Source organism: Nothobranchius furzeri, chromosome 9 (genome assembly GCF_043380555.1).
Source record: "Nothobranchius furzeri strain GRZ-AD chromosome 9, NfurGRZ-RIMD1, whole genome shotgun sequence".
NCBI classification, from domain to species: Eukaryota; Metazoa; Chordata; class Actinopteri; order Cyprinodontiformes; family Nothobranchiidae; genus Nothobranchius; species Nothobranchius furzeri.
Genome location: NC_091749.1, coordinates 53,153,286 through 53,165,676, shown reverse-complemented (window position 1 = coordinate 53,165,676; position 12,391 = coordinate 53,153,286). Strand labels below are relative to the sequence as shown.

Below are 12,391 nucleotides of genomic sequence, written 5' to 3'. Positions count from 1 at the left end.
CATTGAGCACACAGTGGGGAAATTCACTTTCTACAGAAGCAAAAACTCTTAGAATGATTTGAAGAAAAATGATAACATTTCGAGGCAGTAAGCTACTACTGTAACCTTCAACCACTAATACATGAATAAAATATGAAGAACTGACTGTAAGGAACACAGACATGCTAATGTACATCTGGTATTGCACAAGTCTTGAACACATACTGAGTATTGCATTGACGTTTTTGTGTACCAGGATGATGCCAGTACCAGTTAAACTGAGGAGTTATACACTCTTACTGCAGAGGGGATGGATGACCTATGGTAGCGTTCAGTTTTACATCTGGAATGTCTCAATGCAACACATTCTCACACTCGTAGCAGCTAAAACTGACGAAAGGTGACCAAGCGTTTGTTTCCGTCAAAAGGCGACGCGCTGTGCCAGAGCGTCACTTTCCGACACCTGCGGTAAAGCGAAGATTTCGCCACATTGTGACCTTTACCCTCTTGCAATTTAACCCTTTCCTCACCCCATCTTAACCTTAGCCCACCTGCGCATGCAAAACTTTGATTTTGTTGTATCGTTCCTGTCAAACACGGTTAACGGGAAATTTAGAACGAGAAACTGGATTAAGGTTAGGGTGAGGGGAAGGTTAAATCACTCGAGGTTAGAGGTTTAATGTCGGTGAAATCGTGGGAAATTGTTGGAAAGCGTCAATGCTTGGTCACCCTTCGTCACCATTCGTCAGTTTCAGCCACTTCAGATGTGAGAATGTCTTGCTCAATGAGCTGCTCTAACCTACAACACAACAGATACTAAATTAAAGAGCTGGTGCAGTGAAGAGCATGATTTCTGTTTCTGGTGTGAATTTCAGCTGAGTTACCGGCATTTAGAATCGGAGTCTGCAGGATCTCCCTCTGCGTGTGAGGGTTTGCTCCAGGGAAAACATGCACATAGGTATAAATTGACATCCTAATTCCACCTATGCTTGAAGTAACATCATGTATGTATGTTTTATTCTCTTGTGTGTCTCAATGTTTTGTTTCCCTATGGTGTGGCCCACCTCTTGCCCACTGACTGCTGCTGAGTCAGATACAAGTCCCCCCCCCCCCCCCCGAGAAAGACATATTACAAAGACTTGAGGCGAAAAAATGGGTGCTGCCAGTTGGCACCATTTGTCTAACCGTTGCCTTACTGCAAGAAGGTCTCAGCTTCATATCCCAACTGTAACTTTTCTGCTTGTATGTTTTCCTCTTACCTGTTTTTTTTCAGGTAATCTGGTTATACCCACAGGCTGAATACGCGCATGTTGGGTTAAAACTACAAGTCACTTTGAATGAAAGGGTCTGCTGAGTTAATAAAGCATAAATTGATCCAATTAATCTTCCAAATTAGAGACATTTTCTGTGGAGTAGGCAAAAACACATGAATTATTTGATTTTGATTGCAGTGATTGCCTAAAAATGTTGTGGAACAAAATATTAAGTTTTGGGTTTTGTGTCCAGGCCTGTTCCATGAGTTATTTAAATATTTTATTTACATTTCCGTTGAAGCAATGTCTGACTTTCATTGGTTAAATTTCATAGAATTTTTATTTTTTATTACTTTTGTCTGATTCAAGTTATTGCTGTGACCATTGTGGGTTTTTCTCTCATTGGCCAAAGGGTTCCAACAATTTAGTCCACGTCCGTGTATAGGAGGGGCTCAGAGTAGAGCCGCTGCTGCTCCTCCATCATTGACAGGTGAGCGGTGGTTCTGTGCTAATTTCCCTTATTGTGACATCACAATACGAGACTTTCTGGAACGACTCATTTAAGGCACACCCTTTCTGAAACCAAACACTGACATAAAATTATTGGACATTTTTTTATTAGTATTTGGTGTGTTTGTAGAGGTGGTGGAGACCTGCAAGGCGCCACAAAATGATGCAAATACAGAGTTTGAGTTTGAAAACATAATCACTATTCAGTTCAACAAAAAATTGCTGACTTGTAAGATATTCTGCAAATGTAGATGTGATTGATTGCTACATGATGTGAGACAATCTCCTGATTACATTTCACCTTTAAGTCTGCCTTCTAGCATATTCTCTTTGTGTTTGGACTTCCCAATAGTCTGAGTTCCTTCCACATGTTATATGTGTGTTAGCTGAGTTTTACTTGACAATAACAGTAAAAGAGATCATGGTGACATTCATGGTGACATGGCCATGGTACCCTGTGTCTCTCACTGTGGCAGGTGCGGTGGGATTCATCCCCCTGCTACACGGAACTAGAGAAAGCCAAAATGAAAAATTATCTGGAAATGGAGCATAAGGGTGTGTGTTTGTGTGTGTGCAAGAAAATCATCTACACAAAGACGAGACAGTGATTATTTGAACAGATTGCAATACTTTTGATCGCCACACCTGCGTCCTGTTATTTGGCTGGTGGCTTCCTTTCTGCAAATGCTGTGGCATTAAAACACCACATCACAGCAAAATGTCAAGGAAAAAAAAGCTCAATACAAACAGACCCCATAAAAAAAATACTCAAATGCATGAAAAAGGCTACCATTACTTTGTTTAGTGTTTATGATTTTCTTCAGGGAAAGTCAGATGATACTTTATATATGCCATAAATTTAGTCCATGGCTGACGTCTCCTATGCAGGCTCAGTGTTTGTGTTTAACTCTGGCGAATTGATTGTTTTTGTTTATGAATGAACACATTTAAGAGCAGAACTACATGCTAGTTCATTCAAGATTAAGTCGATATGCTCAGGCCCTAAGACCCTCCTTGTGTAAGGTTCAACTCGCTGGGAATTGAACTGGCAACCTTCTGGGTCAGGCAGTCTGAATCTCTTCCTAGTCAGTCTAAGCGTTTGGGATAACGAGCCCTTCGAGGGTAGATGAGTGTGTAGATTAGCATGAATTTACATAAATTAGGAAGGCAATTAATATTCTGTTCAATCTGCTTAGAAGTCTTCCAACGAGAGAGAGAGAGAGAGAGAGAGAGAGAGAGAGAGAGAGAGAGAGAGAGAGAGAGAGAGAATTCAGAATGGTCAGGCAATGCTTGATACTCTCAGAGGCAAACAGTTATGTTTTTTAGTTGCTTTGAAGCCAAATGGGGTTTAATGCTAACTTCTACTTACTACATTTTAATTCATTCACTGCCCGCTGCTTTCTGATAAGACAGCCCCTGACTGCCAGCGGTTTTAATGTTTTATGTGGGGTCACAGAATATAGTCCTCTATGACCATGTAAACACCAAAACCACCGAAAGACAGAGTAGAGTCACTTCTTCTTACATCAGGAAGAATCAGCGTTTCTAGCATTTTCCATTCTCTCACAATCTATTGTTGATATGTGAGCTGCAGAAGCTTTTCAGTTAGCACCACGCTTTAGGCATAGTGGCCTCCCAAAACAATCTCCTAACCGCAATTGATGACTGTCGTATAAATTTACCAAATAATCAAAGTCTGGATATTTTAGACTTCTTGAGGTAAAGTTCCAATGTACCCTCCCCCAAACACACACACACACACACACAAGCACACACATACACAAACTATTGCAAGCGCCTTAACTAGAGCTCAGTCAGTTTGTGTAATTTCATCCAATGGTTTACATAAAAACTAACACTTTTATATACGTGTTTGAAGCCATTATGCAGTGGAACGCTGGCAACAAAGCTCTGCCTGATCTACACTATAAATGATAAATGATCCGCACTTGTGTAGCGCCTCTCAGAGTAAAGCCTGATTTATGCTTCTCCGTCTGCGTCAGTGAGGAGCACACGCAACGCCATTATCCGTCCTTGCGTAGGGATCCGGCAGGCACGCAAGTACGTACGGAGTCAAGTCCACTTTTTTAAACATCCGTCGAACGAAACGGATTACGCAAGCTTGTGATTGGTCAGGACGCCACTGTTGTTTACAGCGCCGCCATTGCAAAGAGAGCCGAGGCAAACTAGCGGCAGACACGGAGAAGCTTGAAGAATACCTCGCGAAAAAACTCTAAAATTATTTACGTTTAATTCTCCCGTGACTGGAGGAGTGAAAAGATGCGCAGCAAGCGTTTTATTTGTGGACGGAAATGACAGGAAACGTGGGTTTAGAGGTGGGGAGCGCATGAAGAGATGGAGGAGAATGAGAGACAAATATGTTCGTGTTAAAAGTCTCTTATATACACCAAAAACACAATATAAACACACTATCTTGGACCGATACTTTTTTTTTTTTTTTTTTTTTTTTGGTGCACCGTTCCTGAAGACACTGCAGTGCTACGCCCTCTGTTGACCTGCCGGGCAATTGCTTTGCAACACTCTCCAGGAGACGGAGAAGTATGAAAGCAAAATGCTTCCGTCAATCCGTGCATGTCTGTCCCTTGCGGAGCTGACGGAGAAGCATAAACCAGGTTTAAGGACTCCAAAGCGCTTTACAGTACAGTGTATCATTCATCCATTCACACACATTCACACACAAATGGGGATGAGCTACGACGTAGCCCCAGCTGCCCTGAGGCACTCTGACGGAGGTGCCCCACTATATAATTCAGTCAATAGTTATTCTTCCAATCAATTACTAACCAAAACATCATGCTTTATGCAAAACATTAAATGATTTTCAGCATACCAATCTTTACAGAAAACATAAAAGCTCTAAAAAACACATAAAATATATTTAAAAAAACGAAATTCACTTATCACTTAGAGCAGTGGTTCCCAAACTTTTCAGCCTGACCAACAGATGTTCCTTCGTATTTTTATGTTATTTAGAAATGTTCATTATATATGGAAAGTTTTAATTTATACATAAATGTAAACATCTCTTTTAAAATTTTATATTTTACTGTTTTTATGATTATGTGGCACACTTGACTTCCATATGAACGCATCGGCATCTGCCCCTTTTTTACGGCTTTTTTTTACATTGTTGCTACGTCTGTCACGTTAGCGGTGTTTTACCATCATTTCTACATCCATCACGTCCCAAAGAAGGTTAAACCAACATCAAACCCAACGTTTGGAGCTTGTAAACTCCACACACCTCTCATGCAGCACCGGCTGTCTGATGCTGCAGCAGCGTCAATCGTCCCGGCTGGATGAGTGAATTTCTTCATCAGAGTCAATATTCTGCTTCATAATCAGAGTCAGTCATGACCAGACAAAGCGATCAGTCAACAAAGACCAGACCTGCCGGCAATTATACGTTTTATCTAATATTTGCGCCCTTCATGTTGCGCACATCTCCTCCTCTCCCCGACTGGGAGCCTCTCGGCGGGAGGCGATTTTCAAACTCTTAAAAACTCCAAAACTTTGCTCAGCCTGAAGGTTACACATCTGCACTATCTTCTGGTGTAAAGTAGTAACTTCATGAGGGATCATATTTGTAGATGAGACTTGTTAAAGTCAGAAATGAGGCTTTGGCACTTGCAGCAACCACTTTGGCGCCTCTGGAGTTGGTGTTTGTTTAAGTCATGCTGCGTTCAATGTAACTGGAAAAAGGAGCTTCAAGCGCTTTACCTCCAATTTTGTTTTCTTTCTGGCCTTAGTTGGGGGGGTGAATCGGGGTCGATCCCCCCCCCCCCACACACACACACACACCACCCCCCCACCCTATCTGCGTGCCTGGGCTCATGATACTGTTGCAGACCTAAGGTTAGGTCATGAAACTCACACCAGTGGAGGCATAATTTAATCAGCTCTAAGTGATGTCTTTCCAGTTAGAAAACACGCCTCAAAATAATAAGTTATATTTCAGAACAAATGACATCTCAATAGTGCCAACAGTATTGTTTTACCATGTAAGGACAGATCATTGAGCCTTTAAAGGTGGTCTTTATACTTCTAAAAGTTGAATGTTCACAGAAAAATGCATTGATGAATATGCTTTAATGTATTAGCTCACAAAAATCAGCAAATAACATTTTGCTTGCTTTAATTGTTCGAATGCTGTTAAGTTGTTAATTATGTGGTACTATCAAAGGTTTTTGACATTTTAATTATAAATGAGTAGGGGACATTAGTAATGGTATAGAGTAAGGTAAAACCCATTACTATGTATTATAATCTGGAAATAGCTGTAGGGAACATACAGGGTTTGAGCCATTAAATTGTACATTTATATATTTTGTGCAAGGATACAGTAAACGCATTAACCATCCACTCCTACACAGCAAGGAATTAGAAGGAAGTTGTTTGGCTAGGCTGTTTAGATTTATTAGGAGAATAATTTAATCTCTAATTTCAATCATCCTTTAGAGTACAACAACAGATTTGTATCCGATTTATTAAAAAGGGGAAACAATGAATGTGCACATTCAGAGTAGCTTCCACTTTTAGTATGCATTTGTTATCGCTGTGTTAAAAAAGGCATTTCTAAGAATGTATCTTTATTTTTATCTCTGTGGTCTGTTGTGCGTGAACACAGCACATTTATACTGGTGTAAGACTAATGCTCCCCCAAGGACAAACGTGTCTTAATCAATACAACATGCTTTTCAACACCAACGAGCTACAAGAAGGCTTCACAGCTTAATCTGAATAACTTCAAACACTCTCTCTCTCTCTCTCTCTCTCTCTCTCTCTCTCTCTCTCTCTCTCTCTCTCTCTCTCTCTCTCTCTCTCTCTCTCTCTCTCTCACACACACACACACACACACACACACACACACACACACACACACACACACACACACACACACACACATGCGCGTTTGCGAATAATAGCAGTGCAATTGAAACGGCACACAAATGCCACCTGGGGAAGAAAATAATACTGTACCATCATTATAAGGAGCACTAGAGAACATTCATCATAACCATGAAGGCAGTTTGTGTGATTTTAAGTAGATGTTGGTTTGAAAACAGCAAATAATTACAAAAAAAAAAAAATAATAAAATAAAATAAAATAATTTTAAAAAGGACATAGCTGGGATGCTACTCTGCTAAACATGTGGGTTTTGGGATAAAGTGTATCAGAGTTGTTATTCAGATAGACTGTAGAATAAAAAAACACATGTCATTAGTGAGCTGAGTGGTTTTACGTGAAAATAAACACAAAGAGCATTATTGCTTATTCATGGTTACCTCACTTGTTCTCCTTACTCATTCCACAGCTCCTCCTTCCAAATACCCAGGAGAGAGATGCCAGAGAAGCGATGCACACACTTTAACCTTTAAAGAGAGTCACATCTCACATTTTCCCATTGGGGCATTCTTAATCAGTCAAGCATCGTTTCAATACATGATTTAAATAGGTTATTTAGCTGTGCCCACCATCACAGGGCTTCATGCATCCGGCTTCTGTCATTCAACCACAAAGCTTGGCGGTGCTCAGCTAATGGGAAACACATGTCCTATTAGTGCTTTTCTCTGCTTAGTTACTTAACCACTCTTAAATCAATGGTGTGGCGTAGATTAAACATGGAAAAGGTCTTAAATTACATGTGCATATTTTAGATACATTATTAAATTAAGAAAATGCCTCCTGAAATAGAAAATGCATTTTTAAATGAGCAAACTGATTAACTTTGTTTCCCCTTTTATTATAAAACGTTTTAGGTCTACCACAATGGTAAAAAAAAAAAAGTTAGCATTCATAAATTGTAAGCTGTTAATTTGTGTAAATCTCCTTCCGTGTCCTCCTTCGTATGTCCATTTCCCCCAAAACTCTGTAGAGTTTGAAAACACGTATCTTAGATTTTTTTGACCTGTTGACTTTACAGATTGCAAAACACACGTCCATCTAAAAGAAAAAGTCATAGAAACAATCAATTACGTTGGTAGTCCGATGATTAGCAGAAAAAAAAACTGCCTCCTTATTTTCAGGAATCCTTGTGTGGCTGTTACCAATATTTTGCATGAATAAACACTCTGGGACCACAATAACACAAAAATGATGTAAAAATCCTGTTGGTTTTTCGTTTTCTTTTGAATAGAGGTGCACCTAAGGATATAGCTCTATAACCATGAAAGCATCTAGTTTTCCTATGAACCTGGAACATCACACAACTATGTTTGCACTTTGGTGGGTTGAACAGGTGCTACTCATAAAATTAGAATATCATGGCAACGTTGATTTTTTTTTTCAGTAATTCCATTCAAAAAGTAAAACTTGTATATTAGATTAGTTCATCACACACAGACTGGTTTATTTCAAATGCTTATTTACTTAATGTTGATGATTATATCTGACAACTAATGAAAATTCCAAATTCAGTATCTCAGAAAATTAGAATATCAGTTAACATTGCAAAAAAGGAATTTAAAAAATGTTGGCCAAATGAAAAGGGTGACCATGAAAAGTATAAGCATGTACAGCACTCAGAACTTAGTTGAGGCTCCTTTGGTCTGGATTACTGCAGCAATGCAGCGTGGTGTGGAGTCCATCACTCTGTGGCACTTCTCAGGTGTTATGAGAGCCCATGTTGCTCTGATGGTGGCCTTCAGATCTTCTGAGTTGTTGGGTCTGGTGTATTACTTCTTCCTCTTCACAGTAGCCCATAGATGTTCTATGGAGTTGAGGTCAGATGAGTTTGCTGGCCAATCAAGAACAGGGATGCCGTGGTCCTTAAACCAGGTTCTGGTAGCTGTGGCACTGTGTGCAGGAACTATGTCCTGTTGAAAATGATTTCTGCATCTCCATAACGTTGGTCAGCAGCAGAAGCATGAAGTGTTGTCAAACTTCCTGGTAGACAGCTGTGTTGATCTTGGACAACAGAAAACAAAGGACCAACACCAGCAGACGACATGAGACCCCAAACCATCACTGACTGTGTAAACCTTACTTTGGATCTCAAGCAACGTGGATTCTGTGCCTCTTCTCTCTTCCTTCGGACTCTTGGACCTTGATTTCCAAAAGAAATGCAAAATTTACATTCATCAGAGAACACAATTTTGGACCACTCAGCAGCAGTCCCGTCATTTTTGTCTTGTTCAAGAGTGGCTTGACACAAGGAATGCAACAGCTGAAAACCATGTCTTGCACACGTCTGTGCGTGGTGGTTCTCGAAGCACCGAATCCAGCTGAAATCCTTTCTTTGTGAGCCCATCCCCCCCCCCCCCCCCACACACACACACACACACACATTTTTGAATGGGTTTTGTTTCACAATCCTCTCCAGGGTGCAGTTATCCTTATTGCTTGTTTTTCTACAATCTTGTTCTTCCCTTCAACTATAGCTTGGACACAGAGCTCTGTTAACAGCCAGCCTTTTTGGCAATGACCATTTGGGTCTTGCCCTCATTGTGTAAGGTGTCATTGGTCGTCTTCTGGACATGGAGAAGTCTTCCCCATGAATGTGTAACCCCCAGAACTAAACTGAGAGATGATTTAAAGGCATTTGCAGGTGTTTTGGGTTGATTAGCTGGTGACACCAGGGGTCTTCAATATTGAACCTTTTCACAATATTCTGATGTGGGATTTTCATTAGCTGTCAGTTATTGCCATCACAATTAAAAAAAATAAATAAATAAAAACCTGTCTGTGTGTAATGAATGAATCTAATATACAAGTTTCACTTTTTGAATGAAATTACTGAAATAAATCAATTTTGTCATGATATTCTAATTTTATGAGCAGCACATGTATATGATGGAAATGCCAAATACCTCTTGCAGTTCAAGTGAAAGCCAAACTAGTTACAGTATAGTGCCCATAGTTCAAATTAATTAGCAATTTCCCTGTGAGTTCATCCACTGCATGTCAAACAACCACAACTGTGGTTAAGACAGTTTTGCAGGGAAAAAAAACAGATGCAACCATTCAGACAAGAAAAAATGGCACGCTTCTTTAAATATCTGTTACCCAAACAGTCACCGCAGATCCTTTTGGTTATTGGCATATTGTGTGTTGGGTCTCTCTCTTTCCACAGATGCCATAGGATCCCATCAGATTAGTTTCTGGGTAACCAATTCACTCATTTTGTTGGTGTTTTAGTGAAACTTTTTTTTTTTTACTTGTGTTGCCGTATCCACTGCTAGCTGTTGTTGACAGAGGTGATGTATCGCTGCTGTGAGAGTGCTGTTGACATATGTGGGAAGTTGAATTGGTCTGCTAAATGTTTAGGTGGGTGGGAGGGGTCAGAGAAACATCCATGTGAATGCAGGGGATTCCATGATTTATTCGTTTAATTAGTGATTTTGTTTTACTTTTTCCTAACAGAACATTAGTTTGTGAATACAGGAACAGTAATATCGTGTCGCTTTACAGGGGTAATGATTGTTTAGCTGACAACACAGATTTTGTTGCATCAGTGCAATAACAGTTACTCACATCGCGGGTCCCTGGTGAACTTTGTTGTCCGAGGGATGGGAGCAGAGCTTGAAGTGGAGATAAATAAGTGCCGTTAACCCCCCTTAGAAAAAGCCTCTTTAATCTGCTCCCAACTACAACACCTAGACTTTACAAACCTGCTGGATTATTCTAGACCAATATCAGGTTCTGTTAAACATTGTGACTTGTGAAAGTTTAGTAAAAAGACATTTTAGCACTTTTGGGCATCTGGACCACATTGAGACCAGTCTAGCTCGAAAACTATAGAACCTGGGCAATTCCACTCTGGACTGGATTATTTTTATTGCTGTGATTATTATTCTAATAGCAGATTCCTTAAAACTTAGTTTCTGATTAGTGAATCCTTAACAGCATCTGATTTGTGAAGCTTTAATAAAAGCCCATTTCTATGGGGTTTGTTTTGTGGCCCTCCCCATTTCAAATTGACTATCATTAGTGCCATTTAGGTTTACAATTTGGGCACAGAACAATTGCTTTCACGAAAGGAAGAAGCCTTCTGCAGATGCACACATCTCCTTTTTATGGATACAACGTTGTCAGTGAGGTCATCTGAGGCTGTGCTGCTTCTGAGCTGAGCGGATGATAGCTCAGACAGACTTAAGCTATTATTCATGGATGTTTTCCTACATATTAAATATATAAACAAATTATTTTACAACCTAGACTTCACAACTTTCTCAGATACAAAGAACAGTTTGCTAAAATATCTAGCTTCCATTACATCACCTGGCATCCACTACACCACATCTCATTATTCATGTCTTGTGTAACAATTAATTTACATATTATTTAATGAACCATAAGACATGAGATTCCATAGAAAATATGAAATCAATCTTATGGATCTTTGGGTACTTTTAACCAGAAGACTGGAACTTTTTATTGCAGGGATTATGTAACACTTCGTATTAACTCAGAGACAAAAGAAAGAGAGTCAAGTTTTAAAAGTTTAAAGATTTATTACTAAACACATTAAAACTAGACTAACTTTAAACACTAAATGTATGGTGTCACTAAGGTCAAGTGAGGCAGAGAATGATGTATTGTGGAATGTTGTTCAGAACAAATCCGGAGAAACAATTAGTTCTGATGGGAGTGAAGGTGATGTCTTCGTGCTAAGCTTTGATTTGGAAATTCATAACACACACTGAGACGCCATTCTGTCGGCCTACGTACCCTTTCGGAAGTCCCTATTAGATCAGTAATGTCGAGGTCCAGCTTGACCCTCTCTGGAACCGAAGCCGGTAGGAAAAGCAGCATTTGCCGACTCAAACCAGTCTTGAGATACTTCTGGGTCACGACAGTTTATTGGCATCTAACAAGGCCCAAAATGGGGTCGTGATGGTTCAGCTTTTATTCTGAAAGGAACTGTTGCAGCAGGTGGACAACAACAGATTTTATTCAGCTTGTCGTTGCTTCTTTGGGCTGAAGAGAAAAGTTACAGATTGGCCACTCCGACAGCTTCTCTAGAACACTTTGAAATGGAGTTAAGATGACGTGGGCATAGTTTTATAACTCGGATGTTTTGATTTATGGTCGAATGAAAAGAGGGCAGATGTCAGATCTGGAAGATTATGATTGGATCAGTAAAAGCAATGTGTCATGTGTCTTAACCTTTCGTGCAATCAGTCTTTAGTGGAAACATTTAAAGTTACATTACTTATTATGTTCTGTAGGATTACAATATCAAGAAATTAATGTTTTCATTTCACAAATTGGTTCACATTTTTATTGTTGACTAACATTTTGTTTGATTAGCTTATTAAAAATAGAGTTCTTTGATTTATTAAAAAGAAAGAGTCCTTTGTCTTCATTCTTCTCTTGGGCTGGAAAGGAAGCAGTTTAGAAGCAGATGCGTGAGATCTTGAGCAATATCTCATGCAGATTAGTTCTTGCTGAGGAGAGGGGGAAATGACTTTTAGGAGGAAAACAGTCATTTCATTCCGTTACACTTGTCATTTGTAATTATTAGTTTAAAGAATGAAATTAATTTTACAAACTATACTTGACTTTGTCTGAATTAATTACAAAGTGTGTTTATGGTCCCTAAAGAAGTAAAGAACCCTAGAATCTTCTGATTAAACATTCAAAGATCAATCAGATTGATACCTCATATTTATATGGAATCATCACA

At 39.5% G+C, this 12,391-nt stretch overlaps 1 protein-coding gene across 2 annotated transcripts in view; it reads left to right on the top strand.

Moving 5' to 3' along the window:
- Window positions 1-12,391, top strand: part of LOC107381856 (CUB and sushi domain-containing protein 1) — a 668,617-nt gene that overhangs the window by 293,137 nt on the left and 363,089 nt on the right. The gene's annotated exons all lie outside the window — the stretch shown is intronic.